The sequence below is a fragment of the Phaenicophaeus curvirostris genome, chromosome 2 (genome assembly GCF_032191515.1).
Source record: "Phaenicophaeus curvirostris isolate KB17595 chromosome 2, BPBGC_Pcur_1.0, whole genome shotgun sequence".
Taxonomy (NCBI): Eukaryota; Metazoa; Chordata; class Aves; order Cuculiformes; family Cuculidae; genus Phaenicophaeus; species Phaenicophaeus curvirostris.
Window position 1 is genome coordinate 40,375,472 of NC_091393.1, and position 15,989 is coordinate 40,391,460.

Sequence of the window (15,989 nt, forward strand, 5' to 3'; positions counted from 1 at the left end):
GGTGCTCCAGCCCCCTGATCATCTTTGTAGCCTCCTCTGGACCCGTTCCAACAGCTCCATATCCTTTTTATGTTGACATTCTTAGGTCTGACTTTCAAAGAACACAATTACTTAGATGAAACTTAACTCTACTTTAGCTTAAGTCAATATATTCCACTTTTTGTAACGGTAAACAGTTCTCATATCCCAGGGGCCCAGGCTGGAGGGCGAGTCTGCCAGCCTTCCCCACAGTGCCCGGCCAGGCTCAGCTCCTGCAGAGGGTCTGGACTCTCCCCTTGGCCTCAGGTTTGGAAACTCACTGTCCAGCGGCTCCTGGGGCTGAGCTGAGCTCCTGCCTCCCCGGGAATGGAGGGGATGGGTATGGAGCACGGGGAGCAGCAGGAGCTGTGCTCGGGGGAAACGGTTGAAAAGGTGGGGGGAGTATGTAATGACAGTGAAATGTCTTATTCCATAATTACAGCATTCAAAACACCCAAAGCCGGTATGTGCAGACTAGTGGAGTTTATAATAAAATCATGACTTTCCTGTTCTTTCTTGGCTTACTAAGATAAATAAGGGGAAAGAAAGAATAACCATACCATTCATTTGAGCGATCAGTTCTGCCATGAGATTCTCAGTATCATCCCCAAGTTTAAGCCACAGGACTGGAAGCAAAATGTTCCAGTCAGCAATAATTCAAACCCAGTAAGAGGCTCCCCCTCAGCTGCTTTGAGCCTGCTCCAAATGCTTCGAGAGAGAATTCTGCAATAGCAGCCTTCGCATTCCTGCTGTTTGGAACTGCAGCCCAGCGGTCCCTGTTGTAAATTACCTTCTGAACAACTGTACCCTGATCGGCATTGCCAGACAAAAAATATAACAAGAAGGAGAGAATACTTGGACCGCCTCTAATTTCATTGTAACCACCCCAAAATTACAAAACTTACCACCACAGAGATGAGAAAAGCAAGGCTTTAGACAGCATTGCAGAATAAGGTGGACGTGACAGCTTAGGGAGGTGAGGTGAAACAGGAGCAGCCCTGTATTCATGTGGAAACATTCACTGTCGATAATAAAATCTGTGTTCAAATGCTTCCTGCTGACCCAATGTATTTTTAATTAGTAGCGGATGATCACAGAATAGCTTTTATCTCTTTGGAAAGTTATATGTTAGCACAAGTCATATTTTATTTATGCCTGGCTAGGTATTCATAATGTACTCGGTAAAAGAGAGGCCTCAAAAGAACTGGCACAAACACGTAGAATCATAGAATCATAGAATCCTTTAGGTTGGAAGGGACCTTAAAGGTCATTCATTTCCACACCCCTGCCTTGGGCAGGGACACCTCCCACCAGACCAGGCTGCCCAAAACCCCATCCAGCCTTGCCTTGAACACCCCCAGGGATGGGGCAGCCACAGCTTCCCTGGGCAACCTGTGCCAGTGCCTGTACAGTTCATGTAACCTTACATGTGAATCACTGGTAAGTGGAAACAGCTCGCATCCCTGCATAGTTATTGTGAAATATGATGCTCCAGACAATGACTAGACTCAAGTTCTTATTCTCTGAAAAGCCTTCTCTCCACCTCTTTCCTCATGATCTTCAGACACAAACTTTACTCTCCTGACAGAATCAGCAAAGAAAAATAACAATAGAAAGTAACAGAGTAAACATTGGTACTAGGCAGATGCTGTCTCAGTAACATCACTGGCAGCACATCTTACCCAAGGGTTAATAATCTACTTCCAGGCTCAGAAATCACATCTATTTTTCTTTTTTTTTCCCCTGACTCTAAATGGAATTAAGCCTAACCTCTGAAAGCAGAGTTTTTCTTTGATTAGAGCCAGAAATGCATTCAATATTTATTCTACACATTTGCTTTCACATTTAATAGAATTAAAAGATTATTAAAAATCCAAAAGCTAAATAGTTAAAAATTATTCAAAGAGAATGCAGACTATTTCCCCTATCTAATTAAGACATCAAGCATGTGTGCATTCTATCAAAAAGCAACTATCAAATTTCTGCAAGCTCATATACATTGTAAATAACTTTGAAATTAAAATCACAAATTTTCAGTTACTGGGTTCCTTCACCCACAACTTTTTCAGTTGAACACTGTGTCCTAGCAAAGTCTAAGCAGCCTTTAAAAGCCTTAAATCAATTCCTCCTGTTTTGCAGAAAATAACTGTGTGTGTTAAAAAAGAAAGATGTTAAATTGCATTGGGTGGCCCTATAATTAAGAACAGACTAGCTTACCTAATAAACTGACCCCCTGCTGATACGGGCAGGTTGTCCTACAAAAGACTGAAATATTCCATTAAAAGTACATTGCGTGCACCGCACAGCATTAACAATGAACCATGTCACCTAATATCTGCAAAGCAGGCATGGTGCAGTGCATACAATGTTTTTATTTTTGCCTTTTCTACAAGCAAATGACAGTGCACATGTTTCAACAAGGAACACATTGACACTGATTCCAATCCACTTTGCGCTGTTCTTTCATAGAATCATAGAATAACCAGGTTGGAAGAGACCCACCGGATCATCAAGTCCAACCATTCCTATCAAACACTAAACCATGCCCCTCAGCACCTCGTCCACCCGTGCCTTAAACACCTCCAGGGAAGGTGACTCAACCAACTCCCTGGGGAGCCTGTTCCAGTGCCCAATGACCCCTTCTGTGAAGAATTTTTTCCTAATGTCCAGCCTAAACCTCCCCTAGCGGATCTTGAGGCCATTCCCTCTTGTCCTGTCCCCCGTCACCTGGGAGAAGAGGCCAGCACCCTCCTCTCTACAACCTCCTTTCAGGTAGTTGTAGAGAGCAATGAGGTCTCCCCTCAGCCTCCTCTTCTCCAGGCTAAACAACCCCAGCTCTCTCAGCTGCTCCTCATAAGGCCTGTTCTCCAGCCCCTTCACCAGCTCCGTTGCTCTTCTCTGGACTCTCTCCAGAGCCTCAACATCCTTCTTGTGGTGAGGGGCCCAGAACTGAACACAGGATTCGAGGAGCGGTCTCACCAGTGCCGAGTACAGAGGGAGGATAACCTCCCTGGACCTGCTGGTCACGCCGTTTCTGATACAAGCCAAGATGCCATTGGCCTTCTTGGCCACCTGGGCACACTGCTGGCTCATGTTCAGTCGCTGTCAACCAACACCCCCAGGTCCCTCTCCTCCAGGCAGCTTTCTAGACAGACTTCTCCTAGTCTGTAGCACTGCACAGGGTTGTTGTGCCCCAAGCGCAGGACCCGGCATTTGGCCTTGTTAAACCTCATGCCATTGGACTCAGCCCAGCGGTCCAGCCTGTTCAGATCCCTTTGCAGAGCTTCTCTACCCTCCAGCAGATCGACACTTCCACCCAGCTTAGTGTCGTCTGCAAACTTGCTAAGGGTGCACTCGATGCCTTCATCCAGGTCATTGATAAAGACATTGAACAGGGCTGGACCCAGCACTGAGCCCTGGGGAACCCCACTTGTCACTGGCCTCCAGCTGGATTTCACACCATTTCCCACCACTCTCTGGGCCCGGCCATCCAACCAGTTTTCCACCCAGGAGAGTGTGCGCCTGTCCAGGCCAGAGGCTGACAGTTTCTCAAGCAGAATGCTGTGAGAAACTGTGTCAAAGGCTTTACTGTAGTCCAGGAAGACCACATCCACAGCCTTTCCCCCATCCAGCAGCCAAGTCACTTTGTCATAGAAGGCGATCAGGTTAGTTTGGCAAGACCTGCCAGTAACAGCTTATGTCATGAGAAAGAATACAACCAAGCAGCTTGTTGTTACCATACCCATGGTCTATTACTCACCTCCTGAAATTTCAGATTCCTCTTAGTTTTCAAGGTTTCAGAATCAGATTTTCACCAGAGAAATTATTTACGTCTCTGCTAGAAGACACTTGGGAGTCAGCGACTTTACATGGTTCACTACTTCTGAGTGGGACGCATGATTTTAAAATAAGTCTGAGAGATTTAAATCAACTCTGTGTCCCCAACTCTGATACCATGGGAACCAGTAACTAACCAGTAACTCGTGAAAATAATCAGGAATTTCCCAGGTGTTTTTTTCTCACGGGGAAAATTTTGAGTTCTGTTATTCTACCTTCCACTTTCTTCATGCCCTTCTCTCCCACAGTCAGTGGGGAAGAAGGGGAAACATGAGTGACTTGGAAGGGGATGGAAAGAATATGTAAAAGCCTAGAGGCTGCAGGCAGGCTGCCTTATTCTCTCAGCCTTTTGGGTTTGGCTCCTAATGCATTTAAGAACCAGACTGCTTGTACAGGAGCAGTGAGCCTCTTTCTCTAGCCCCCATGGGACTCACTGACATATCTCACTTCCTTTTCGGACATTGCACCTCAAAAAAAAAAAATTAAAAAAACCCTGGTTTTCCTACTCACATTGCATGACTTTTTTAAAGTCTTTTCACTTCTTATTCTTAAGCCTGCTTAAATCACCTTCACTTTCTATAAACACACTACCTCACTTTAAGAGCATCCATCCTTTATTTTCTGGCAAGTCTAAGACACAAAGAGACAGCAAGCTGTAAATCTTCTTGAGAGGACTGCAGCCTCTTGATGATATTTTACATCTATTACGATGCTGAAACATCTAATGAAGGTCATATCTGAGACCTGTTGCAGTCCAGAGTCTTTTTTGTAATAATAAAAAAATGTTTGATAGTATTCTTTGGTATTCTTCAGAGAGAAAGTCTAGCAAAATGAAGGAAATGAAGGCATGAGATAGCTGTGCTACCAGTCATCAGACCAGGCAAGCACAATTCAGTTTCAAAATGGCTATACGAAAACCCTTTCAATTTTGGATTCTCAAAATACTGATCTTTTCATATTTACTTTTCTGTGCTGAAACTTATGCTAAAGCCTAAGAAGCCTCGGCAGTGCTGCACTTCAGGTTTTTGACCTGACTGCCACTGGTGATGCTTGAGTTTTTACAGCTGACTTTTTACTTCAAAGCAGTCTTGTTTGACTCCATGTTACACGCAGATGGAGTACAGGAGGATTAAACATTGGATGATATTACTATACAACAATTTAAGCTGCTTTATGTAGATTTAACTCCATCTCAAATGTGAAGTAACTGCCATATTAAAAGCTCAAAACAGCATTTAGTCTGACCTGTTTGAAACTGACTGGCTTTAAAAGTTATTCAAAAGACGTTCCCCATGTATTCAGTCACTGAAACAAAGGATCAGACTGTGCAGTGAGGTTCCCAGCTCCATCTCCACCTTGGTGTGGAAAGGAATAAATTCTGTTTTCCTTTTGCAACTAACATCCCTGCTGAATTCTATAACTTTTGAGAAATGCAGAATTTAAAACTATAAGTGATTATATACAGAAAGGCCAAATAAACTAGAGCACAGCTAGCCAGCAATGCAACTTTGTATGGATAATTGGACATGGAATTTTCTTCTAAATGGCCATCAATATTTTCTTATAGCCTGAAATGTACAATTTGTTTAATCCAAGTAAAAAATACAATCTACAAACATTACCAGTCAGAAAACTATCTGGTCACTTGTGTTTGAGCCACATAGTATTATTGCAAAGGGATGATATTCCCAGAAAGTCAAGGGAGCTATGCCAGTGCTCAGTTTGGTCAGCTCAGTGCTGTCATATGCCCATATATAAAAGTAGGATGGAAAAACTTATTTCATGCTTTAAATAAAATTATAAATAGCTTAATGAACCCCCCTGCCCCAGTTTTCCTCCACTAACTTTTAATCTACAAAAATCTCTGACATTGATTCTACCATAAATCACTACAGCATTCTGTAAAATATATCAGTACAATAATACTTCGTTTTCTCTCAGCAGTGAGAAGTTCATGCCTGAAATGACTTGGCATTCTTTGCTGACAGAATAAAATCCAGTTTAAAAGGACACTTTTAGACCCACCCAGCACAATCCCCGTGGCTGACTCGGAAGCAGCCCGCTGCCTGTATTCAATGCATGAGGGCCAGCAGCCATCCGTGGTGGCACCGCTGGGAACTTCCCAGTGTGCAAGACAGGCAGCCTTATAAAACACTCTCTGGTTTTATGATGCCTGAAACTGCAAAGCACAAGTTGTTCATATCTTGTGCTTCATATCTTTCAGTCTTTATAATAACATTATCACATCAAAGTGATAAAAAAACATAGTAGCACACACTTTATTAGACAAACAAAGTTCACCAGAAAGGTGAAAAATGCCTGAAATGCAAAAAGGAGTTTGTACTAATTTGTGGCGACCACAGTGCCCATCAGAGTAGTTTCACAGGACCTCAGGGTTAGTACATAAGTATGAATCCACCAGAGTATCTTTAGACTGTTTTGCTTTTGATTTAAAATTAGCACAGATGAGAGTGTTTATTAAAAGCAACTTTGTGACTCTGGCTTGGCTCTAAGATTGTTCTCTAGTATTTCGCTCTTAATCCATTGCTTGAGTGACCAAATTGATATAGGAGGCTTTTTAGTAAACATGCAACCTGATATTTGGTCACAGAGAAAACAAGAAACGAAGCTTCAGAGTGAGCATGTAACTTTACATGTATATAAATGAAAGGAGCATAAAAGTTTAAGTATTCCTGCTTAAATTGTCAGGGACTGTCCCACTAATTTAGGAATCCCATGGTTTAAGATTTGCACATCCCACAGTGCTCCAGTGTACCATTCTAATACCTCAAATAAGAATATCTGGTTGAATCAATTAGCCTTAAATCGAAGAATCACAGAATCATAGATTTTTCTGGTCAATGCAGGATAGTACAGTACAAATATGCTCCATACGTTGGCCATTTAGTTCTCAGTGTGACTATCTTGAGCCACACAGTAAAAGATCAATCCAGTACATGGGAACATCCCTCTAGCTTCTGAAGGAAGACTGATTGCCATCAGTTCACAAGGTAAGTAGCCCGAACCACCCAAACAAAATGCATTAATGGGAAAAGATAAATAGTCTATCACGTAAATGTTGAGAACCAGCTACACCCTTACAAAACAATGTTATATACAAGCTCCCAATGTGCATATTACAAAGAGAAAAAAAAATATTGAAACAGAAGATGACAAGCATTGCAGGAAGCTAAAATGGGAAGCAACTAATAGGCATGAAGAAAGGGAAAGAGACAGTCATACGCAAGACTCCTGTCTGCAAACTCCTCCAGTGAATGCTCTCTGAAGTCAGTTCGTTCATGGAAGTCCTTGCTTGAAGACACCACTGAGCTTACATTACGTGAGCCTTTCATGACGTTGGCCCTGCTGGAATGTCCCAGCAGGCAAAATAACAAGATCTTAAATAAGCACAGCCACTGCAGTTAAAAGACAGAGCAGAAACATAAGAATGAAATAAAAGCAGACCACTGTAATATGGCATCTTCAAATAAATGTAAATAGTTGAAGATAATTGCTGCAATGATAAGCTTACAAAACTTGCATTAAAAACATGAGAAAACAATGTATTTTTGCACTGTATTACGGGTAGAACTCAGGAACTAATTTTAAAAATGATAAATTGAATCACAGTTGCTGCATTCATATGTTACTTCTTTCAGATGTTACCATGAGAGAACATGTAAGTTTAAAGCATAAAAATGTGACCTCTGAAAATTGACTCTAATAAACCTCTGAAGTAATCTGAAAGATCTAAAACTCTAGATGTATGTAACAAACTCTAAAAGCAGAACGTAACCAAACAATAATATCTACTCAGTGCTATATCCTTAGTTTATATATTTCAACTTAAGTAAAACAGTCTCCCTTGCACAGACAGAAGAAAACTTAGCTGTGTAAAACAGAAACTACCAATCATTTTACTTGTGTCTATATTTAGTATTTGTTGCTTTGTGCTTTAATTGCTGAAACTGCCTCCACAGAAGCATTAAAAAAATCACTAGGAAAAAATGTTTGGTTTTTTTTAAATCATGTCATCATGAGTCACATTGAATGCTTAGTGTAAAGTTTTACCTTGCAGGATTTCACATCAGTTCTGAAGCACATAAAAGTTCCAAAATTCAGATGAATTATCAACATTTAGTTTCCCTTAGATAAGCCCTTTAAAGCTCACCATTGCAAACCGAACAAGAGCTATTGCAAATTCAAATTTGAAAGAACAGAGATGAAAAGAAAATGTTGGAAGCTTAGTTCCTTCTTTTGAAAAAGTGGATAGATTAGTAAATACAGTAACTTCCATTGGGCTAGCAAGTTAACTTGTGAGCCAAGTTGGATCAAACAGATCCAACTATCTAGTTTGAGAGGCTGTGAATTATGTTTCCTCATCTAACGAAGTCCCTAATTTTCCCTCAATGGGCATTTTAGCATAGTCTTGCATTTGATTTTCAAATATAATTTTACATGAAGTATATATATATAGGCACTCAAACTGGATCCTATGATAAGAGACCAGTTTGCTGAAGACTTGCTCATTTAAAACACAAATGAACATCCATTGAAATGGACTTTCTTGCAGAATCCTGATAAACTATATTCACAGCTAACAAGGCTTTCCTGCAGAAATCCATTTTGTTATCCCAATTAGTGACAACAATACAGCATTTTAATTACACTGGACCTAAGAAACTTCAAACATTTCTACAACACACGACATGGGATGCATAAAGCAAGTCCTCCCTGCCTGATGGTATTTCCATATAGAGCAGGACAATAAGGACTTACAAGCTCCCTGATGCACTGTGGTCAGATTTACACACCCCCTGCCCCCACAAAAAAAAGGCAGATATGAGAGTTATTAGCCCAGTGCAGAAGAGGACAAGGTCTTAGGGTCCCCCAGGCTCTGATCTGCAGGGAAGCACTGCATGGCCCACTTTCAGGGTCTCTAAACCACCAAAGACTTGAAAAGCAATTCATTTATGGACTGAAATTCAGCACTGATTCTAATGATTACATACAGGAAAAAATATATAATTAGTTGTGCAACTTAATCACACAGTTTACCATCAAAGACGACCACATTTTTGAAGGCAACGGGTCAGGTTTTCCCAACCCCTTGTCCTCTCATATGGTGAGGTCTTTGCAAAATCCGCCTGAGAGAAAGTGGGACCATTTGGCAAAAAAAACCCAGAAAGCCAGATTTCTGAATGTGCTCTTCCCTCACCCACTCTCATCAGCTCTATTTTTAAGTACAAAGCTAGCTCCATATAATTTCCTGAGATTTGACAGTCTGTCTCATGGTTACAGATTTAACAGAAGAGTGGCAGACTTGGCTGGGCTTATTTGTTGGCAGAGAAGAGAGAGAGACCTGCCCCTGTAAACAAGTCATGGTGTTGGGAAGTAGTATTTGCTGGATGAGGGATGAGCACGATGCAAGTCTGCCTCTCTTCAGTACACATGACACAAATCCTTTCATTGTATTTCAGCTTTGATGCAGGTACTGCCAACAGCTTCTTTCCTGTTCAGCTACTGCAAACGAGTAGGTGACTCATTTAGTGGGTTGCCAGTATTTGCAGAAGTAACTGGCAAATGCATTTTAAGAGTTATTTGTGATAATGTGCGTGTGTGTTTCAAAGAGATGGTGTAAAATACCTGCCCACTCGGGCTCTCATGTTATATAGCTTCTCAAAAATCTTTCCATTTCATACCACCTTGCACTTTCACATTGACCATTTCAAAGATGACGAAAACTGAGCGCACAACAACCCACCATAGAGTGGAGAGGGAGTTCAAGACGGAGTTCAGGTCTCTCTAGTTTTAACGCTTCCCTGTTAGACAATGCTAAATGTACTCACTACCCATAGAATTGTTCATTCATAGCTTAGTAAGCTGAGTTTATTATTGTAACACTGATGTGATTATTAATACTAGTTTCAAGTCTAGCATTTAAATTAAATACCTTCAAAATATACAGGGAGAATCCAAACAGTTCAATTACTTCTATGCTGTGTGTAGCTATTTAGAAAAGTGACAAAGAATGGACAAAATTTAAAATGAATGCACTTTTTAGAAAATTCCTGGTTTCATAATACTTTTAAATACTGTTTTATAAACACTTTAATACTACATAGCAGGCTAATAGAGAAAGATCAGTTGTACTAGAAAAAGAGTTTTTTATTAAAGACAGTTTTTATATTTCAAACACCATATGTTTTTCTTGCAGGCAGAGTATCAGCTTGCCTGGTGAAAACTGGAAGGAAGAGATGGGTATAGGATATACCCAAGAAGACACAGTTCCTTGTGTCTGACCTAAGCAGAAATATTGACTTATGTCTCTGAAAGGAGTTCTTTATTACAGCAGGGTAAGTTATTCAGTAGCTATACAAATGCGTTGGTTTTTGTTGTGGATTGGGGTTTTTTCTCCCCCTAAAAAGGGAAAGGAAGTTGAAATTAACTGTGAGCTCATAACAGATTTTGGACCCTTAGCAGATGGTAATGAGAGAGTCACAGGCAATATAGCAAAGAGGATGATTTTCCACATCTGCAGAATAGGAATGATGGGAATTAAGAAGACAATTCTGAAATAGCAGTAGCTTCCAGACCACAATTAAAGCATAGCTAGCTTTTCAGAAATAAGAAACAGACTCCTGGTAGGAGGCCCTGAATTTTCATTTGCCTCTTTAACAGCATGAAGTACACTATCAGTGTTCAATAAATAGCAACAGTCGTATATAATTTTCCCAAAGCTAGACAGAAACATATATCGGTACTATGAAGTAATGCTGTTTCAGATACATGTCAGTATCAGCTTCTAGAGTTTTCATGTTCTCCTCAAAACCACTTCAGTTCTGAAACTGTTCAAGTTTTCTTTGATGTAAAAGTTTTAAGCAGACAAATATGTAGATTGATGAGCCTTCTTTTCTTGTTTGCTTTCATACAGTCAGTGTTGAAATCCATCTTGGGAGCCCAGTCCTGTTCCAAATTAAGTTGATGACTGATTTGCTAAGGCTCATATAGGTTCAAAAGAACAAATCAGCAAAATATACTTTTAGATCATGTGATCTCTTCATACAAAGTGTTTCAGAAAGCAGGAAATAAAACATAGAAGTTATTTTCCACCCCATAAGAATATAGTGACTTTCAGAAAGAGAATAAAAAAAACAGAATGAGAGAAAGAATGAGAAAGAGAGAAGGAAAGACTGAAACAGACCAAGAGAAGAGGGAGAAAATGAGAAAGAAGGAAAAAAAGAGAGACAAAGAAGCAGAGAGACTTAGGGAGAAAGTGAAAGAAAAAAGGAACAGAAGGAAAAAATGTAAGAAAAAGGGACAGAATGAAAGGAAGAGAAAATTAAAGAAAGAAGGAAAGACAAAGAGGAAAGGAAGGAAGCAAGAAAGAGAGAGAAAGGGAAAGAAGAAAGCTCTGATAACATGCCATTTTGGAGAGACAATTTCTTCATCCTGGAGAGGGAAATTTGGAGAGTAGCATTGTACTGATTCTTCTTTGGAATAAACTATAAAATTGGATATGCAACTAAATCACATACATGTAATTGTAAGCAAAAGTGGCCTGCAAACTGCAGAGCCTCTGGAAGGCTCAGCTGTTCCCATCCTTCAAAACACATCCTGGCTCAATGCTTTACAGTTTGCTTACAAGCTGAGGTCTTTCTTGTCACAGTAAACAGACAAACTGAAATTCAAACCAAGCAGATGACTACTCACTGGCTATACATAGGGGTTTCTAAGAAAAAGGGAAAACAATTCCGGCTAGTCTGAAAGCAAAAGGGCATTGCTTTAAGTCAATATTTCCCTCCGTCAGTTTGCATTGTCCTTCACCTTCCTTGAATGTGTTTCATTGTTAAATGAGAGAAAGATACAATAGAAACTCATGGAAAATATGTAATGGACATATTTCCTTCTGGGCATTAACAAAATCAATCAAGCAGCTACTTCAGTTACCTTGTTAATAACCTGCTGTTTCCATTAGGAAGCCACTTCCAGGAGTTTGCAATTCCACTTCCAGAGACCCCCTCCATAGCAAAACAGTGTTCAAGCACAATTATGTATTTCCACATGGCAAGATACTACCATATGTTTGCAATTTCCTTCTTGGTATCTGGTGCTACAAGTGAATATCTCTGTACACTTCTATCTGGCTTAATTAACTGATCACAACAATAAAGTCAGCTAAAACAATTTTCAGGAAAAGGACAGGAGGGAGCTGCTTTATCAGAGCTGGATGAAGCTTTTCACTTAGCTACTACCCAAACATGATGCAAGAAGAAAGGAGGAGGGACTTTGGCTCAGCACCTTCCTGAAGGAGAAGGAATTTGAATTTTTGGAGAATGGAAGCAGGATTCTGAATAAAGCCTGATACATCCTAATGCTGCAGCAACTGCATCTAGAAAAGTTCAGATGTCATTTTTGGGGAGTTGTTCAGGTCACTGTAGGGAAAGATCACCACTGTAAATCTGAGAGCAGAAACTATATTTAAATTCAAATCTTTCTCACAAACTCCCAAAGTACTTTAGATTTAGAGTCACTTTGTAACAAGCCAAAATTATCTTGAAGAGGAAAGATCATTAACATTTGCCCCATTGTCTTAGCTTTACCTTTTTTTCCGGTGACTGAATGTCAGCCGAGTCATAAAAGATGTTTTTTTCCCTACCTCTTCTTTTTGGCGGTGGCACTACACAGATCACTATCCCCATCTCTCTAGTGTACAGTACAAGAGAACTCATGTTTCTGTGCTTCAGCTGGAAGACTGTGGAGAACAAAGTTTTCCATGGTAATCCAGTCAAAATTACACACCCCCATTTCTTAATGTAATGATGCAATGCTGAAAGCACTGAACAAATGCTTAATAACATTTATGGTTTAAACACATTAAAAACAAAGATCCTAACGTATTTTACAAAAATAAACTATGCTTCTCAACCATCTTGGTGGAATTTTACAGTGTCCATTACAAAGATTTTCCAGTTACGGAATATATTTAGTTCAAGTTTTAAGTAGGTAAACTAAGGCACAGACAGAGGCTGAGCATGTATCCAAAGAGTTTAGTCAATTTGTTTGAATTCTGGTTTATTTTCTCACAATTTAAAACATGAGGTACGCATAGATCTCCAGTGAAGCTATGATGGTCTGTTCACAATGTTCTATAGATGAACAGACTCCCACATGTTTATTCAGCACAGAGCTGTCTTACTTCAGTAGACTAGCACATATTAGCAAACTGAAAAGGAATGCAGCAGCCCATCTCCTATAAACACCACTTGGCTATTTAAGCCTACACTGCACTAGAAATAGATTTATATCTCACAAACACCACCAAATGTCAGAGCATATCACTGATTCATTGCACGCTATATTATTTTTCAAATCAGATTTTATGTGTCCCTTACTATATAAAGCTGGAGAAATATTCTTATACACAGGAAACACTTCTGCACTGAGGAATTATACTACTTTTAAATCAATTTACAGACCATGCAGTGAAGGTCAAACTGTAAAGCAAAAGATTCAGATTTTGATTTGGGTCTTGTTCCCAGTTCAGTGACTGACCTCAAACACATTCCCTAGTGTTTGTTTTTAATACTGCCTTGCACTAAGACTTCACTGGCTCTGCTTTCCTTCGTCCTACACCCTCCTTCATTGCTGCCCTTCACATCTCCTTCTTGCTTAAACATAATCTCTGGAATATTGTCTGCTCCAAGCTGGATAAGGACAAATGGCCCCAGAATCTCCTAACCCTGACCCAGCCACTATTCACCCAGGTGAAGACCATGTGTAGTCAGGTCTGTAGCCTGCAAACTTTCCTTCTTCAAATGCTACCTTCTTTTGGCCAGGTAAGGACCATTATCAGTACTAGTGCCCAGACATGTAAAGATGGTTCAAGTAAAAAAAAAAAATAGCATTTGATGCAGGTAGACAATGAAGCGTGTGTAATCCTCTATTTCAAATTGTCAGTATGAAACATATTTTGGACTATACAGTTTTGCACAGAGAGGATCTGCTCTGATCTTTTATGCCGCCTCCTGCAGTTAAGCTAGGTTTTCACACTGACAGCAGAACTATTGTGTGCATGACATTTAATGCTGGAAATGGATGCTGTGTCTTGGCAATGAGTGGAAAATCTAAGCAGAAGCAATGAAAAGATATCTTTACAGTGTTCTTGGTCTCTTGTTAGTCATTCAACGTAGAGGAATTCAGCACAGAGGAAACATGCTGAGTGAACGTCAGTGCTCCCAGCTCTGACTGAAGAAAAAAAAAAAGCCCTGCTAAAGAAACAGAGTATAGGCAAAGAGCATGATTTTCAGTGCACATAAGTGAAAACCTTCGTGACAGCAAAGTCCCAGCAAGCCAGATGGGATTCATTTGGAAAACATACAGTTTTATGCATAGAAGACCACTTTGGGATGTTTGTATTTAGATGAAGCTTTGTAGCCTGCAGAAAGAAGACAGTCAACAGGCTACAAAGTAGAACATCATCCGGACCAGAAGTTCCCCAGCTTTTTATAATGTCACTTGAGAACGATGCTTATGATCCCAAGAAGCCAACACAGGCTCTTTGTGCAGACACAACTCTAAGGCGTTGCATTCACTTACTATTTCATCAGGCTTTATATGACTTCACAGACTTCACCACAAGATGTTTTTCCCTCCAACTTAAAATGTGTCCTCTCTCTAGAGACCGCAAAACCTTTCCCAGCTGAAGCACCATTCAGCCTTCAAAAAAGTAATTGACAGACCACTTCATATCCCAAATACTTTGTGTGCCCAGCCACTGTGTGTGCAGCCTGGCACCGCAATGGGACAGGAGCCAACCCCAAACTCTGCCTGCCACTGCCTCCCTTACGATATAACAAGTGCGTAGGGCTCCACAGCACTTTTCCTTGCACTGGCTTTACCTATAAGGATCTGAGGACATACAGAACATGAATAAGCCGTAGAACACAAGTAATTTAAAACTAACCAGGCTTACTCAGTAAAGCACATGACACGTTGGGTTTCCAATCTAGAATTCACACATCTTTCAAGTCAGAGGCCAAATAAAAAGAGATTGGCCAAGGCACAAGATGGTTATAAATTCCCTGCTCTAAGCTATGCAGTGAGGATGATGCTCTTCTGACTGGTGTGTTGTGTAATGAGCTTTCGCCTGTAATTCTTCGTGCAATTAGAATGCAAGCTGCTGCATAAAATAAATATTTAGTATTTATGCCCTATGTTTTCTTATTTTCTTTATATATGCATATTAAAAAATAAGGAATGTGACCAGCCAACTGAGGTGGCACTCAAAAGTTTTGCTCTTTTTGCAGGACCATCCATTATAAATATTACTTACAGCATCTGTATTTAATTTTATCCTTGCTGGCAATCTAGAAAAAAAAGAATTCACATTTTAACTGTTTGTAGAAGCTAAAAAATACAATTATTTGGCTACAGATAAATGATCTGACAACATATCTAAAAATTTTCCTGCACATTTCAAGAAATCAGGGAAGAGGTGGGAGAGCTTTAGTTAAACTTTTGCAGCTCTTAAAGAAGACTGAACTTAATCAGATGCTATCAAGGGTTTGATTTCCAGAAATAATTACTGTATTTCTTCTAGGAAAGAGAAAAATCTTCTACTTATTTTAATGTTTTTTAAATATTATTATTACAGTTTATCATTACATATGAGCTTTTTGTCATACAAAATGTTTCTGGTAAATCATGATTACGTGTGGCTTTGGCTCTTAATGAAATATAGTTGTTTGATACTTACATTTCTTTCGTTACATTTTTACAGAATAGATTCTAGTAGTCACGGAATAGTGTATTTACTAAGCAATGGTATTTTAAAACATGCACAAAACCACTACTGCACACAAATGTTTCTGCGACAGAGCTGAAGCTGCAGTAATTTGGCATCAGGGCACCAGACTGTGAGGCACTTGGCAAGTTTTTATGTTGGACGAGCAAGAACATGTAATTTTCTGGAAGAAATAACTTGAAATATATAAAGTAAAATATATACACAAACCAAAACTAATCAAGGTGACTCCTTCATGAAGCACATTCACAACTGTGCTAAAAAACACAAAGGATGTACATGAACATAAAACCAGACAAATGCATTTACAAATCAGGTTCCAGGTCAC

The 15,989-nt window shown here is 39.8% G+C and overlaps 1 protein-coding gene across 1 annotated transcript in view; it reads right to left on the reverse strand.

The window, feature by feature from the left end:
* CEP85L (centrosomal protein 85 like) overlaps positions 1 to 15,989 on the reverse strand; it is a 144,499-nt gene that overhangs the window by 115,525 nt on the left and 12,985 nt on the right. The window lies entirely within an intron of this gene.